The 16767-nt window shown below is 36.3% G+C and overlaps 1 long non-coding RNA gene across 1 annotated transcript; it reads left to right on the plus strand.

The window, feature by feature from the left end:
• The first annotated feature begins 7998 nt into the window (after window positions 1-7998).
• LOC147410121 (uncharacterized) lies at window positions 7999-15436 on the plus strand. The gene is made up of 3 exons (XR_015170324.1): window positions 7999-8177; window positions 8258-8329; window positions 15336-15436. It is a non-coding gene; the product is annotated as an uncharacterized LOC147410121 (long non-coding RNA).
• The last annotated feature ends 1331 nt before the right edge of the window (window positions 15437-16767 follow it).

Below are 16767 nucleotides of genomic sequence, written 5' to 3' on the forward strand. Positions count from 1 at the left end.
TCCTTTTACCCTTTTTTGAATTTTACAATTTTCAATATCTCAAACCAAATATCCACTTTCTGATATTCATCAACTCAATATGAGCTCATTGAATATTAAATCATTTTTTTAATTCTAAAATTTATTTTTATCAATAACAATGAAAAAGTACAAAACTTATATTAAAATGGGGTCCGAGCGGTGTACAAGACCCAACTGACGGAAATAACCTAGTGAGATATCCTACCCATATATATTTTGTTATAAAATACAGTTAAACATATCAAACATGCAAATTCTGGCATGAATTTGAAATAACAAAAGAATTCAATATTTTGGAAATACATCAAAAATTTCCTGATAAAATTTTAAATGCAATTTTCACAATCTACGATTACTAATAGAAATTTAGAGTTCCTTACAGTCTCTAAGCGATAGGATCGAAATGCGTGCAAAAAAATCGAGGTGATCGACACAGAAATCGAGATGGATTGAAGTTCGAGACGACTAATTTTTTAATTTAACCCGGTGGTTTCGAAGATTTCAACGCTGTCGTCTTTTCTCCCTTCTACGGTGGAAAACGGTTTGACCCCGAAATGGATAAAAGCCGAAGTCGAAGTTACGAAACTCCCGTATATATATACGGCTGTTTTTTATTACGATACGGGGTCAAAAAGACGATAAAATGAAAGGAATTTGGGTGGATTTTGTAGAGAACGAGGTTGCGGACGTTTCTCCCTTCTGCGTCGGTCGTCGACGATGAGCCGTTTGCGAGGGATCTTAGGTGGAAGGTTTTAAAAAAAGTAAATTTAAAAAAAAAAAATGTTGGCTGTTGGACGGGTTGGAGAAGACGAATTAATAAAAAAAAAATTAAAATTTTATTTATATAAAATTTTGGACAAAATCGATATTTCACTTATTATTTTGATCGACGATAATTTGACCATCCGAAGTCCAAAACTGACAAATAAATACTATATTTCGTCTAATTTTTTGTTCTGGATCTAATGGTGTGGTCAATTTTTATAAATTCTATCTCTAGCAAAAATTTACATTTTTTGCCTGAGGTGACCCCTAAAATTGATGTCATTTTCATTTTTGATGATAATTCGACTTCTTGATCTCCAAAAATGACAAATAAATCGTCCATATTCAATAATTTTTCGTTACGAACCCAATGATGTGATCAAATCTTAATAATTATTTCTCGAGTAAAAAGTCACTATTTTAGCCTAGTCTGACTCGGTAATCGAGGATTTTGCAACTTTTCTATTCGGACTCATATTTGAGCATGTTTACAGGCTAAATTATGTTTTTAATCCTTTTGAATCCAATGGTGAGGTTAGATTTCATTACAAATGATCAGAAACATCCTAAAGTTTTACCCTTAAGTCCCACTTTCAAGATTTTCTTAAAATTTCACTATTTTATTTTCCTCGAGATACGAATCAAAAATTCAAGGTTTTACAAGCCCCGTTTGCAAAACAACTATTTTAATATCCCTCATCCTTTTTATTTGACTTCCCTTTACTTTCGTCTAAACTCCTTCATTTTCTTACCAACTCGAGTTCCTTTTTGCAGGTTGTGGAGGCCGATTTTGTAATAAATCAACCTCGATCACGATTTCAACATTCAATCCACAAAATAATAATAAAAACATGGAAAAATATAAAAGACAGATTTTTACGTGGTTCAGCAAACGTGCCTAAAGAGTCGTTTCACTATAAAACTCACGGTTATATGGCCTCCTCATTTTCCATCTACCTTCTTCCTCTTCTTTACAATAGCCTCCAGGCCTTTAAATAGAAAAGCCCTAAAAAGAGTTATAACCCTAATTAGGTTACAATTGACCATATTACTCCATATTCAAATTAATTATTACATTAAAAAAGAAAAGAAACGTCTTCAAATGATGCTATGTATCCACCTCGGGATGTGTGTTGATGGTGTGAATGGACGATTCGGATGGATGATGATTTAATCCATTTTGATCTAATCCCTATTTTTCTCCAACCGAGACCTGAACCCATGGTTGGTTTGTGATCGAGCCACTGTGCTAACCCTCGTATCTCCGTACTTGACTCGAATCCCTAGATGCCACATGTTTCCCTTTGGTACCTAGCAAGAAATATCCTCCACAATACCCCTATCGAGGGTTTGGACTTTTAGTCCAATTACCCAAGAATAAAGGAATGGTATCATATGACATGTGACCACGCACCTTATAAATTGTCATTTCAAGGTCTAAGATTTGTTTAGTCAATGTCCATGCTACCCGCCTATTTTACCTTCAAAAGTGTGGTGACTATAATGACCTCGATTTATCTCAAGGTATTTTTGTTTTACAAATACATTGTTTATTCTCCCATTTTTTGTCATTTTTCGCTTATCAATTGGTCTTGGTGCCATTATCCAAAGCCAATAGATATAACCCCCTATGGTCAGGTTTTGAACAAAAATCAATTAAACTCACCCCGAATGGTTGGACTTGCCTCCCTTATGAACTAGTCGTTATTAGAAACAAAAACGAGTTAGCCCTACCCTCGTTGGTTGGGTTTGATTCCCTTTACGCACTAAGAATTTCGTTGTGTGCTGATCCCCTAACGGTCGGGATTTGATCCCCTCATGAACCAAGGCTTTCGTTAAATAATAGAAGAACCGACCGAAGTCCCATATCAGGCTTGGATCCCGAAATGATCCAAGACTTAGATAAGTAATAGAAGAACCAACCAAAATCCCAGATCAAACTTAAATCCTGAAACGATTCAAGACTTAGATAAATAGTAGAAGATTCGATCGAAATCCTAGATCGGACTTGGATACCGAAATAATCTAAGACTTAGATAAATAGTAGAAGAATCGACCGAAATCCCAGATCGGGCTTGGATCTTGAAACGATCCAAGACTTAGATAAATAGTAGAAGAATCGACCGAAATCCTATATCGGACTTGGATCTCGAAATGATCAAAGACTTAGATAAATAGTAGATGTACAAACCCCACACGGTTGGGCTCGACTCCCATAATGACCTAAGGCTTTTACTAAATCGACCCCATACAGTCGGGCTCAACTCTCATGACAGGCCAAGGCTATCGCTAAATCAACCCCCATACTGTTGGGCTCGACTCTCATGACAGGCCAAGGCTTTCGCTGTAGACCAACCCCCTTACGGCTGGGCTTTGCATTAAGTGGTCTTGCACGACCGATTCAGGATGTAAATCAGACTCCCCATATGAGTCGGGAGTGGCGCTAAGTGATCCCGCACGACGGACTAGGATGTGGACCTGACTCCCCATATGAGTCGGGTGTGGCGCTAAGTAGTCCTATGCGACTAAATTAAGATGTGGACCGAACTTACCATATGAGTCGAGTGTAACGCCAAGTAGTCCCGCACGATCGACTTAGGATGTGGACTAGACTCCCCATATGAGTTGGGTGTGGCGTTAAGTAGTCTAGCACAACCGACTTAGGATGTGAACCGAACTCCCCATATGAGTCGAGTGATGTCAAGTTCATTTGCAACCTACATCTTCAAAATAACATGGACACAAAACAATAATAATTGCATAAAACAGTCAGGCAATTAATTTTCAGTCTAGTGTTGTCAATCCATGTCATTGCCTAAAGCAATGTAATTTGATCGAACCCCACTTATAAATTGATTTCCGAAGTTAAATCCATTGGACTTGCTGAGTCAAGGCCAATGAGTCGAGGTCAGTCTCTCATTAACAAATTAGTATTTCAAATTAGACCCCTATTTATACCATATGACTCGGTGGGTCGCGGTTAAAATGAACCCTCACATATATTTACCACTTTAATCATATGAGTTCCCCAACTTGGGTAAAATCCCAACCCTTGATTCAATCAAATTCTTGTGTTTATAAATCGAATTATCTGATTTAATGGAATCCCTCCACTCGATCGAGTTGAACATAGAATTAGCTCCCAAGTATACCATTTGGCTCAATGAAGTCCCTAGGCTCAATCGAGTGGAGCACAAAATTAGTTCCCAAGCCTTATTTGTCAAGCGGACCCACTATCAAAAAATTTGCTTGACATGATTAAGCCCCCGAACAATAAATTAGCTCAATGAGACTTTGTGAGAATTAGGGATCCCCTATCCTTTTCATATTTATCCATGTTTGAAGATGTAGCTCTTATGCACATTAGATTTGGCGAACATTCCAAACGTCCCAATAAATCCATAAATCTTTTATCCTTCAAAGGACTTTAGCACACAAAAATATTGGTATGCACATAAAGCATCCAATTGACCCCCAATTCTTACCTTTATTCAAGTTCTATTTGGGACCAATGTTACACATCAACTACTAATGTGCATGCGCCACACACCATCTCAACTCTTTACCTTTATCCATTATATCCCTACATATTGCTAAGTAGGTTAGGGGTGTCAATGGATAGCCGAAATCCGAATTCGAATTCAAATTCGAATTCGAAAAATCAGATATTATCCGAAATTTTTAGATTTTGGATTCGGATTCGGATGTCATTTGAATATTCGAATGCGTTTGTGGCGCCCCGCCAAACGCTAACACAAATCCCAAGGCCCAATCTCGAGGTACTAGGTGGCACCTCGAAATTTCGGCATGGTCTCCTCTGTTTATGTTAACGTTTCACGGAACTCAAACCTGATAAACCAATTTATGACAAAACCTGTATATAAAAACGTAGATACAGGAAAATAACAGCGGAAGACTAATTACATCTAACATGTAAGTAGATCAGAGTGCGGAAGATTTATCAATATACAGGCTTACCAAAACACTCTCACTCTAACAGAGGCCTAAACTCTCAAATCCAAAATTACATACATCCTGGATGAAACTGACAATACTAAGGGATGTGACCCTAGTGCTCACCAGGTAATAAACTCTGATCGTCGATCTGATCGACCAGATACTCTTCAATCACTGACTCTACGCCTGCCTAGGTAGCTGCAAGTGCTGAAACTAAAAAAAATAGGAAGGAAAGGGTGAGTAACAATGGTTACCCAGTAAGTTCACAGCCAATTCCTACTAATAACCCTTCCTAAGCATGATCGAATAAAGCATACTGAACATTTTCATACATGCAAGATTTTACAAGATAAAATACGATCAACTGGTACGTATAGCCAGGGATGAGCAACTAAACAGTTTTAAAAATTACACATAGCATCAATCATCCATACTCATCATACATTTTTCATTTTATGCAAATAAGATTGCCAACATTGAAATAATAGACATGCTTCTCGTTTATAATTCAAAATATAACAACAGATACATAATACAAATGGTGGAGTATTGGAATTAAAGAGTTGGGATTCACGACTGGATCGCTCCCAGTCAGGACATGATATTCCCCAATAACATCGTAGTTCCTGATTTTGTGGCTGGTCGTGTCTACCACGCTTGCGGAACCATTTATCCGGCTCAGGCTGGCCGTTTGACGTGACCGTAAGCAATGGGTCTCTTTTTGATGTGTCAGAACGTTCGACTACTACTAGATTGTTAATGATCACTGACTAATCATCTTCGTCTATGCCTATCAGGCGTGCATGTAATTCCCAAATGACACTCCACTCGTATACGACCACCTTTACAATATACGTTCACTGGTAAAGATAAGAAAGGAATGGACCCGGATTCCAGTTGTGACTCCACTCTCATACGCGTCCCATACCACGTATGAGTTTGGTGGTCCCTACCGTACATCCTAGGATAGTGCACCCCTTCGGATGATGTGACGCACTATCCCTTCAGGCATTCGCAAACCCTTTAACAGCTCACAAAATAGCTACGTACATATATGATTTTTCATTTAAAACAAAAGAGAAATTAACAGAATAGGGTTGAGAACGGATATCCAGTTCCTACCATGCAACCGTGGTCACCCGGCCTAAAAATAAATAATAGTACTCAGCGCACGCGCTAACATAATCGGAAATAAACATGCAACCTTTTCATTAATAACCTGGATATCCTTTCACCAACCTACACACAACATATAATGTAAAATGCAAACATCACCCCGCGGGTGTGATTCTGACATTTTACCGTTCATTCCTTTTTTCCATTCTCTCAACATTCTCATTTTTCATCCTTTCAAATTAACCATTCATTTTCAATCTTTCAAAGTCATTCTTTTGGTCTTTCCATTGAAAACTACCAAAGTTTATTTAAAAACAAAGTCCCAGCGATGCTCGGGACCAAGGCTGTTAAAAATAGAGAAAGCTGGTAAAAATTTGGCTAAGTGTCAGAAATTCAATTTTTCAAAGTTCTCGAGATTGAAAACGGATTTTTCGAAATGAAAGTCTCGATCACGAGATTCGCAACCATATAGTTTTCGTAATATAATTCAAAGTAATATGAAAGTTATTACATTTTGAAAACTTGCCGAAAACGTCGAAAAATACGTTTTGTTCTTGAAACCAAAATTCGGATTTTGATCCTTTGAGATTTGGATCTTAAAACCATTCCCATTGTTCCGAAATGGGGGGTAAAACCTTAATTTCATTAAAGAACTTAAAGTAAATGGAAAGTAAAGAGGTCAAGCCAAGAGTCAGAACACTGTTCTGATCAAAACTGTGTCTGTCAGTGGCTGTCGGCGGCAGAATCAGGATGTTGTCGGTGGAACCAACAGTTTACTCATCGGAAATTGTCGGTGGGACCGACGGTTCTGCCGACAGTATAAAATTTTCGACGATTCTTGATTTCGTCGGTGGCAGAAGCAACATTCTGTCGGTGGGACCGACAGAATGCCTTCGGTAGGTGCCGGTGGCACCGACCCTTCCCACCTACAGCCTGAACCTCACTCGCGATTTTTGGGTTTTTCGATCCCTTTTTCGATTTCTTCTTCCATTCTTCGAACCATTCGACCCACCCACGATTTTGTTATCAAAATTCGATAAAGCATAAACAAAACACCTACTTCTACCATGAATTTGAATCAAACACCAATTTCTACAATTTAAATGCAAACAATAAGTTTTGTTTCAAAACCCTAAATGCACATTTCGGAAATCTAAAGCTACCAATAAGAATTGGAAGTCCCTTACTTGTTTGTGGACGCCAATGGTGATGAATCAACACTAAGGATCAATGTTAGGCGGCTCGAAGTTCCGAAAGTGGTTGAACTCGGGTGCCAACGGAGTGGTTGGTTGTGAAACCCTCTTTGAAGGAGTTCTCCCCGCTTCCTAATGACCAACAACGACTCTCCTATGATTTGGATGAGGTTCCAAGTGATTATACAAAAACCCACTTGCTGATTCTTGTGGGAGACCAAGAGAAAGAAGAGGAAATGGAGGTTGGATGGGGTGAGGACGTAGAGCTCGACAACGCCGACGACTTTGCCTTCTTCGTCGAGGTTCAACTCGGACTTGATTGGGATAGATCTTGATAGGAATGGGTTCAAACCCTAGGTCTAAAAGATGGCTGAGTTGAGTTCTTTGGAAAAGAGTGAAGAAGTGAAATGAAATAAAAGAAAGTGAGTTCTCTTTTATAAGAGGGCTGAGGGTATACTTGTAATTTACCCAATCATTTCTAGTTTCGATCATAACTTAACCATTCGGACTCGGAAAATGACAAACGAGTATACCGTTTCGAATAATTTTTCATTGCGGACCTAACGGTGTCATCAAATCTTTCTGATTCTCGCTCTAACGAAACTCCACTATTTTGGATCCCACTTAACACGAAGTTCGAGGATTTTATAACTTTTTCCTCCGAACTCGAATTCGAACTTGCTGATAAGCTAATGTATATATTTCGATCCTTTTGAATCTAATGGCGAAGTCGATTTTCCTTAAAATTAATCATAGCAATATTCGAGTATTTTACTCTAAGTCTTTCATTCGATATTTTCCTCCAAATCTCACCATTTACTTTCCTCGAGATATGAGTTGAAAATCTGGGGTGTTACAGCGTTTCGGATACGAATTCGGATATCACGATATCCGATTCGATAATATCCGCTCCAATATAATATATATACCATGTATTTATGTTTTACAACAACAGTTTTACATATGTATATATGGTGATGCGTACTCGTGTTATACAACGAAATGTTTTCTTTTAAACTTCATCTTCTCTAACCAGCTAAACGAGACAAACCACAGGGACGGATTCGGAACGATGAATTTCGATCGAACTCCGCAACACTGTCTTCTCCGGCCGGCGATCATCAGGTACCCCTCTCTCTCTTTCTCTCTCTCTCTCTCTCTCTTGCTCTCTCTCCGATCTGATTCGAACCAGTCGTATTTTTTAGGATAAAATCTGAGGGTTTCGAGTTTCGACTGTGTGAACTCCGACACATCTTCTCCGGTCGAAGAGATTACAGGTACATATTCACTCACTCTCTCTCTCTCTCTCTCTCTCCGAACCAGTCGGAGTGATTTTTCGGGGGTTTCGACTGTGCGAACTCCGACAAATCGAAGACGATGGTATTTTGCAGGGTTTTTTTTTCGAATTGGATATTATCGGATATCCTATATATTTTTTGGATTCGAATTCGAATTCGGATAGTATTGTTTTTTTTCGAATTCGAATTCGGATATAGTAGTATCCGATCGGTTACATATCCGTTGACAGGCCTAAAGTAGGTCACCATATATCAAAAATGATATATAAGGTACACACCCAACCAACTTTTCTACTTGCTTTCTTGAAAAACATGTAACCATGTAGGTTTAGAAATACATGGCATCAAAGAACAGTTACATCATCAACGAAACCTTCGTTGATATTAAGTTGCACAGAGACAATGATTCCATCCTCTACATAAACATCTGCAACTTCCTGATTATGAACATTTACAACAGTTCCTCGCCTGATCAAGAGTTTCAATGAAGACGAGAAGCCACACTCCATATCTCCGTATCTAACTCCACAAAACCTGATCGATCTTTGTCTTTCCTGTAACCGGAGCTGCCATTAATGGCTGCCTTACACCCTCTCTTCTCTGTTTTCCTCTTTCTCAAAATTTTGTTAAGGTGTAAGGGCATCTATGTGATGCTACCTCTATTTCAAATTTTCATTATCTTCTGTTGTGCATTCTCCAGCACTCCTAACGAACCAGCAACAGGGAGCTCTCGATCGTTCGATCGGCAATAAAGTTGAAAATTTCAAGGTTGGCTGAAAAACTTATCGACAGGTTGAATAATCCAGCCATGATACCCGCTGCAAGGTAAGGTGAATCGGGCAAGAAGGCAATCGAAACAGATCTGTTGACACTCTTTATGCAAGCCATGGCTGAGAGATCCTACGATCCACACCTCTTTCGCAGAGCGAGCAAACTCAAACACGGATCGACTCCTCTCTCTCTCTTTCTTTTTCAATATCCCTTATCTGTTCGTAATTTGTCCCTTGATAGAATCCAATATAAATCATAATCTCCGTAAGTCTTGTATTGACGGCAATCCCTACTTCTCATTGAAACCTCAACCGTATACGTGATTTCTCATGATTTTTCCTCTTCGATTCCCACGAACAGTGCCAATTGTGGAGCGATCACAAGTTCAACATTCAATCAAAAAAATAATAATAAAAATATGGAAAAATATAGTAGATAGATTTTTTACATGCTTCAGCAAACGTGCCTATGTCCATGGGCTCGAAGAGTCGTTTCACTATAAATTTCACGATTACATGGCATTCACACCTCCTTTTCCCTAATACCTTCTTCCTCTTCTTTACAATGGCCTCCAGGCCTTTAAATAGAAAAGCCTAAAAATATTTTTAACCCTAATTAGGTTACAATTGACCATATTATTCTTTACTGTAAAACTCCAAGTTTTTTATTCGTATCTCGAGAAAAAATAAATAATAGAATTTTGATAAAATCTTGAAAGTAGGACTTAGGGGTAAAACTTTAAGATGTTTTTAATCATTTTTAATAGAATCTGGCCTCACCATTAGATTCAAAATGATTGAAAAATATACTTTAGCCTGTAAGCACACTCAAATGTGAGTCCGAACAGAAAAATTACAAAATCCTCGATTACCGAATCGAATCAAGTTAAAATAATGACTTTTTGCTAGAATAAGAACTATTAAGATTCGATTACACCATTGGATTTGTAACGAAAAATTATTGAACATGGACTATTTACTTATCATTTTTAGAGATCAGAAAGTCAAATAATCGTCAAAAACGAAAACGACGTCAATTTTAAGGTCCCATTGGGCCAAAAATGTAATTTTTTGTTAAAGATATAATTTATAAAATTTGACCATACCATTAAATCCGGAACGAAAAATTAAATAAAATAGAGTATTCACTCACCACTTTTGGAGTCCAGATGGTCAAGTTATCGTCGATCGAAATAATAGGCAAAATACTGATTTCGTCCAAGACTTTATATAAATGAATTTTTTAATTTTTTTAATTTTTTTGCTATTCATCATCCTTCTCACACGTCAAAAACCAGCCAACGAGATTTTTAAAAAAAATTAATTTTTTTTCTCAATTTTCAAACTCTAATTCATCGCGAGCAGTCCATCTTCGACCATCGACGCAAAAGGGAGAAACGTCCGCAGCTTCGTTCTCTACAAAATCCACCCAAGTTCCTTCTATTTTCTCGCATTTTTCACCCCGTATTGTCAAGAATCAACCATATATATATACAGAGATTTCGTAACTTCGACCTCGGATTTCATCTGTTTCGATATCAAACTGTCCTCCATCACAAAAGGGAGAAAAGACAACGGTGTCAAAATCTTTGAAATCACCGGGTTAGATTTGAAAATTAACTATTTCGAAGTTCAAACCACCTCGATTTTCGTGCACTAAAAGAGTCCTCGATCCTCGGAAGATGCAGATCCGCTTTTGATTTTCAAGGTTTGGGAGTCGCCACCTAGTTATTACGATCTAGGAATCAAGTATTGACTCAAAATGGATAAAAACAACTAATTTACAAAAAGAAACAAAGTCTGGGGATCACGTTACGGGGTTAGAAGGTGTTAAGCACCAACCCTGCCCAACAAACGTCAGTATCTACTATTTTCCAAGAAGATTACATTGTTAAAAAAATCTAAAATAAATAAAATAAAATAAAGATAAAAAAAAATATATCAATACGATTGCAACGATTTATTCCCTCAGAACTGGTAGAATGGTTCTTCATAAGATACTCCTCGCTTTATTTTTATTACTAGATCCGCTTCAGATTTCCAAGATGAAGTACTTCCTTTTTAGATCTGAATGTTTCCTAAATTTTTTGATGGATTTCTAGGTATTTTGTAAAGAGTTTCTGAGAGTTTGTGAATAAAAACTAGGGTTTGGATGATAGGTAAGGGGTTAGAGCTTCAAAATCAGGGTATTGGGAAGGCTAGGGAGGCTTTTTGACCTACTTTTTATAGGGTTTTCTTTAACCTATGAAATTGGATTGTGGAAGCTCCTATTTATAGATTTTTTTTTAAGAATTAGGATTTTGACTTAAGTCTTATGAGATTGCCTTGGTTTCTTTAGATTAAGGTTTTAATGAGAGTTTTGACTTAAGTCTTATGAAATTGACTTGGTTTAGATTTTTAAATTAATTTTATTAAGGTTTCACTTTACGTTAATTAATATTTTATTTATTAATTTCGAAATTAAAAAAAAAATTTAAATTAGAAAATTATCGTTTTGCCCCTAAAAAGAGCTTTTGCGTTTCAAATTGATTTTCGATGTTCCAGGATGTTTTGAAATCGATTTTTTTGTAAGAAATTCAATAGGATTATTGGTTGATGTCACTTATGAAATTTTTTGGCATGAAATGATTGTCAACCCTTATGAGGGGCATTTTTTTAAATGTGTCGAATTTGATGAAAATTGGCAAAATGGTTTGTTTGATTTTATTTTATTGTTTTATGTGTTCAAATGGGTTTTCCTAAGCGTAAGGGGCTCTAATGATGTTTTGATGTTAGGGGTATTTTCGTAATTTAGTCATTTTTTAGTAATTTTTATCGTAAAACTTCTTTTTTTCTACAAGATGATTTCTATGTTTTTGGGATTATATTTTCCTAGCTTAGTGTAATTTCTACAGTTTTGTTAGTTTGAGATACTTCATCTAAATTTCTGAAACATATCTAGTAACAAAATAGAGCATTGGAATAATCATCCATCATTGGGAACCGTCGCGATCGGATTGACGAGTTGATTAATCAGGTGAGTGCAAAAATGAAGTGTTTACACGCACGTGCTTCAATTCCGTCGCCTAGAAATTGTAAGGAACTCTCAATTTCTATTAGTAATCGTAGATTGTTAAAATTGCATTTAGGATTTTATCAAAAAATTTGTGATATGTTTTCAAAAATTTAGAATTTAATTGGTTATTTCAAATTCACGCCAGAACTTGTATATATTTGATATGTTTAATTATATTTTATAACAAATTATACGTGGGTACGATATTTCACCGGATTATTTTCGTCAGTTAGGTCATATACACTGCTCGAACACCGTTTTGATCTAAGTTTTGTACTTTTTCAATGTTATTGATAAAAATGAATTTCATAGTTGAAAAAATGATTTAATATTCAATGAACTCATATTGAGTTGATGAATATCAGAAAGTGGATATTTTGTTTGAGAGATTGAAAACAGTAAAAATCAATAAAAGGAAAAAAATGTATGAAACGGTAAAATGTCAAAGTCACACCCGAGGGGTGATGTCTGCATTTTAAATTGTTGTGTTATGTGTAGGTTGGTGAATGGATATCCAGGGATAATATTATTGGTTGCATGTTTATTTACTTTCCGTTAGCGCGGGGCGCTGTTTACTTTTCCGTTCTGTTATTTATTTTAGACTAGGTGACCATAGTTGCATAGTAGGAAACTGGATATCCATTATCAATCTTGTATTGTTAATTTCTCCTTTGTTTTGTATATATATATAGTTATTTTATGAGCTGTTAAAGAGTCTATGAATGCCTGAAGGGATAGTACGTCATATCATCCGAAGTGGGGTACTATCTTGAGATGTACGGTAGGGATCACCAAGCTCATACGTGGTATGGGACACGTATGAGAGTGGAGTCACAACTGGAATTCGGATTTATTCCTCTCTATCTTTATTAGTGAACTTGTAATGTAAAAGTAGTCATATATCAATTTTTAAGAGGAGGTATTGTCGACAAAATTATATGATCTAAAAGAACTAGTGATGAATATAACTCCACTTTTTAATATTATAATTAAAAAATCGTACCTTCCAAAATTTCGTCGGAGACGAGTACTTCCTCCTGGGTCACAATCCTTACTCGCGACTGTAATAGAGAACATTGTCTCCTGATATGTCTCATCTGACCACATACGTAACATGTCAACGATCCTGTCTTCGTAGATCTCTATGAAGCAGGCAGTTGGTGGACTGGGGTCTGTAGGCTCTAAACCTGCTTTGTTGGTTCCTTTGGCCCTGTTGACATCATTGGAGTCTCAATTGTTCTATGACTCGGTGATAGAAAATAACTCGATAGTGGAGTAGGAGCTCAGTACTGCGGATATGCGGGTCCAGAGCCACTCAGTATCTTGGTCGGATCTGATCTGGAAGGAAGAGACGTATGGGGTTGACTGATTTGTCCCCGAGATATCTGTAATTCCATTCCTTTTCGCTTTCGACCGCTAGTTCGGTCTGATTGTGGTGGCATAAGTATTTCATCAATCTTGTTAAAATCCAGTAGTCTTATTGTTCCTTGAGTTGGCCCATCTAAAATTTTTCTTAGCCATGGATCTTTAATCAGTTGACGTTGACCCGAACATTGCTCCCCTTTATGTCCTAACTTACTACATTCATAACATGCCACTATTCTTTCTTTTGACGGATTTAATATTATAAGTTATTTTTTGTAAAACTCTTCTATCTCTTGAGTGGGTATTTCTATAGTCTCGTTTCTTATGCATGGTTGTTTTCCCCACAACCTTGCTAGTTTCGTAATTATTTGCCTTTTATTGGATGCTAACTGCCTTTCTTCTTTAAGACGGTACTTGTATTGTCCCTATTTCTTCTTGTAGTCCTCCCTGTGGTAGGATATTTACTCCTTGATCCATTTGGTCGAGCCTTTCTTCTATCCTTAAAATAGTGGTCGAGCCTTTCTTCTATCCTTTCTAATCTTTTTGTTAGTTGACCCACCATAATCATTTGGACTTCAAACATCTCCGATTGTCTTCTTTCCAAATGCGTCTGACTTTGAGATAGCTCAGAGACTGTTTCTATCAACGTTCTATCTTGGTGAGTTTACTAGACCCAGGTAGATCTTCCCTACCAGTTTGACTCTTTGTCACGAGTCTAGTTGCACCTCTATTTCCTTGCATCTTTCCTAACCTGCAAATTCAGTAATCTTCATTTTATCAAAAGCAAGGAACTTCTCAGAATCATGCCAACATCATTCTCATGAAAGCATTAACTACTAGTACAATAAGGAATCTAGTAATGAACATCATTTTCATTACTAACAGAATGAACCTAGAATACTATCATACGCTTATTAGCTCTATAGACATCTAGACACTGAAGAACTCGTAATTCCAATACGGAACTACTGATGAGTTCGAATACTGAATTCCTAGTGACACTCTATGATTATCGATCTAATATCTGTGGTATCAGTCAGTTCTCCAACACACAGCAAATCTATATCCCATACGGATCTAATGTTATGCTCTGATATCATCTGTGGCCCCCGTCAAACGCTAACACAAAGCCCCATGTCAAATCTCAAGGCATAGTAGATGGTGCCTCAAAATTTTGACATGATCTCCTCTGTTTATGTTAGCATCCAAAGGCGTTCAACCTGCACCTGATAAACAACATTCACAAGTTTCAAATTTCGAATGTGATCAATTCAATGTCCTAAAATTCGGATTTTTACTAAGTTGATCCAACCGTGCTTGAATAACACTTGCACACTCAAAAAATCCAGTTGAATCACAGGTTCGCTTCACTAACTAGGTGAATGACTAAAAGCAGTGTCAAAGCATGCGTTAGAGGTTTTTGAGCCATTGGTGACTTAAATATTTATGGCTCGTTTGAATTTGACTTTATCCATTGCACATAAGCTGAAAATATCAAAATAATAAAAATTCAATGTGAATTAAAAATTTGAAGTTAAGTAAGTAACCATATAAACGGGTGAGTCGAAAACCTCAATACCTTCCTTGAGTCACAATTGAACATCTAGACCAGAATATTTGATTCATATTGATCAGGATCTTGAAAGTCGATTTTAAGGCCCTAATTACAAAAAATTTAAAGATAAAATATATTTAAATCCTCTAATTAGAGATAATGCATTCATAATTCATATTTTTTGTTATTTTTTAATTTATTTTGATATATGGCTTAATTTTGATTAATTATTTGTGATAGATCACCACGAGATCCAAAAGGATGAACCAAGCAAATCGCAAGAGTTCACTGCAGCTAGGAATCCAAGACAAAGACCTAAACCAAAAAGCAGGCCCATTGGGTTGTATCGGCGATGCAGTGAAGTCGACAAGTTAAACCTCGAGATTCGTGCAATTTAATGACAACTTGATTTGTGATGTAATAAGTTAGGGTTTGGATTTTTGTTGATGTACATGAATGTTCCGATTTAAGAAATCCTAGTCTGACTCAATAAATAGAGACCAAACTATAGTAAAAAATGAGTTTCCATCTTTTGTTCTCTTCCTCTTTCTTTTTATTAATTATTTTTAGATTTAGTTTTAGTTCTTGTTCAACTTTGTAAACAATGACTCAATATGTCAGTTTCAAGCAAAGATTAATAAAAGAAATATTCCTCTTTTCTCTCTTATCTCTTCTCTCCTTATTTTTCTTTTAATGTCTGCTTTTATTATATTTGCAATGATTCTTGGCTAGACCTCCATTAGAGAAATCGATGAAGTCAGAACAAGATCATCTTCGTAAGTTTATTGTTTTGCATATGTTTTTCATTGTTTAACTATGATGATAACTTATTAAGTAAAATCATAATATCTAATTTTTATTTTCCTGATTTTGATGATTTAAACTTAGATAAGTTCAAGTTAAATCATGTTTTCTTAGGGATATCATAAATAATATGTTGATTTCATCTTATTAAGTTTAATTACAAAATTTCATGTTTAAACAGGTTAAATCTTCCGATCCAATAATATTAGATTATTGACTAGATCAAGATAAAAAAGACAAATACAAATAAACTAATGAGATAGCTTGTTCTTGATGGATTCGACTAATCTAAGTTTATCTTCCCTTGCAATCTTTTTATTCAATTTTTTATAAATCAATTTTGGTTATCTTAAGTCTAATTGTTTTAAGTCATAAGTTTTTTAATCAACCTTGTCTCAATGGATCAACTCTTGTTTGCCAAAATTATTTTGTTCTCTGTCATTTCATGTGATAATCTGCGACAAACACATATTTTCCCAGAGTCAACTCATCAGTCAAAATCCATTTTAAATTCAAAATTGACTGAATGAATAGTGAATGGTGTCGACTCCATATCATGTTGTTGGTTTCATCAAGAATCCAGTCGCCACAATAATACAAACATGAGGGATGGGATACAAGTTGGTATGATGGTTTTTCTAAGAAACCGGGAGATCTACGCAGTATTCAATTCAGAGATTATCGTACACATGGATGAGAGAATTTGTTTGGAGCAATGTTCCAGTGTAGAGAAGTAATTTGATGCAGTTAGGCTAATAGTTAGTACTATTTTTCTTTTATCAAATTCAGTTGAGTCCAAGAAATGAAGATCAAATCAACATTTCATTTATGTTTTGCAATTTAGTTTAATCGATAGTTTGTGGCCCGC

Source organism: Akebia trifoliata, chromosome 2, assembly GCF_017979445.1.
Source record: "Akebia trifoliata isolate Shusen 1 chromosome 2, ASM1797944v1, whole genome shotgun sequence".
In the NCBI taxonomy this organism is placed as follows: domain Eukaryota; kingdom Viridiplantae; phylum Streptophyta; class Magnoliopsida; order Ranunculales; family Lardizabalaceae; genus Akebia; species Akebia trifoliata.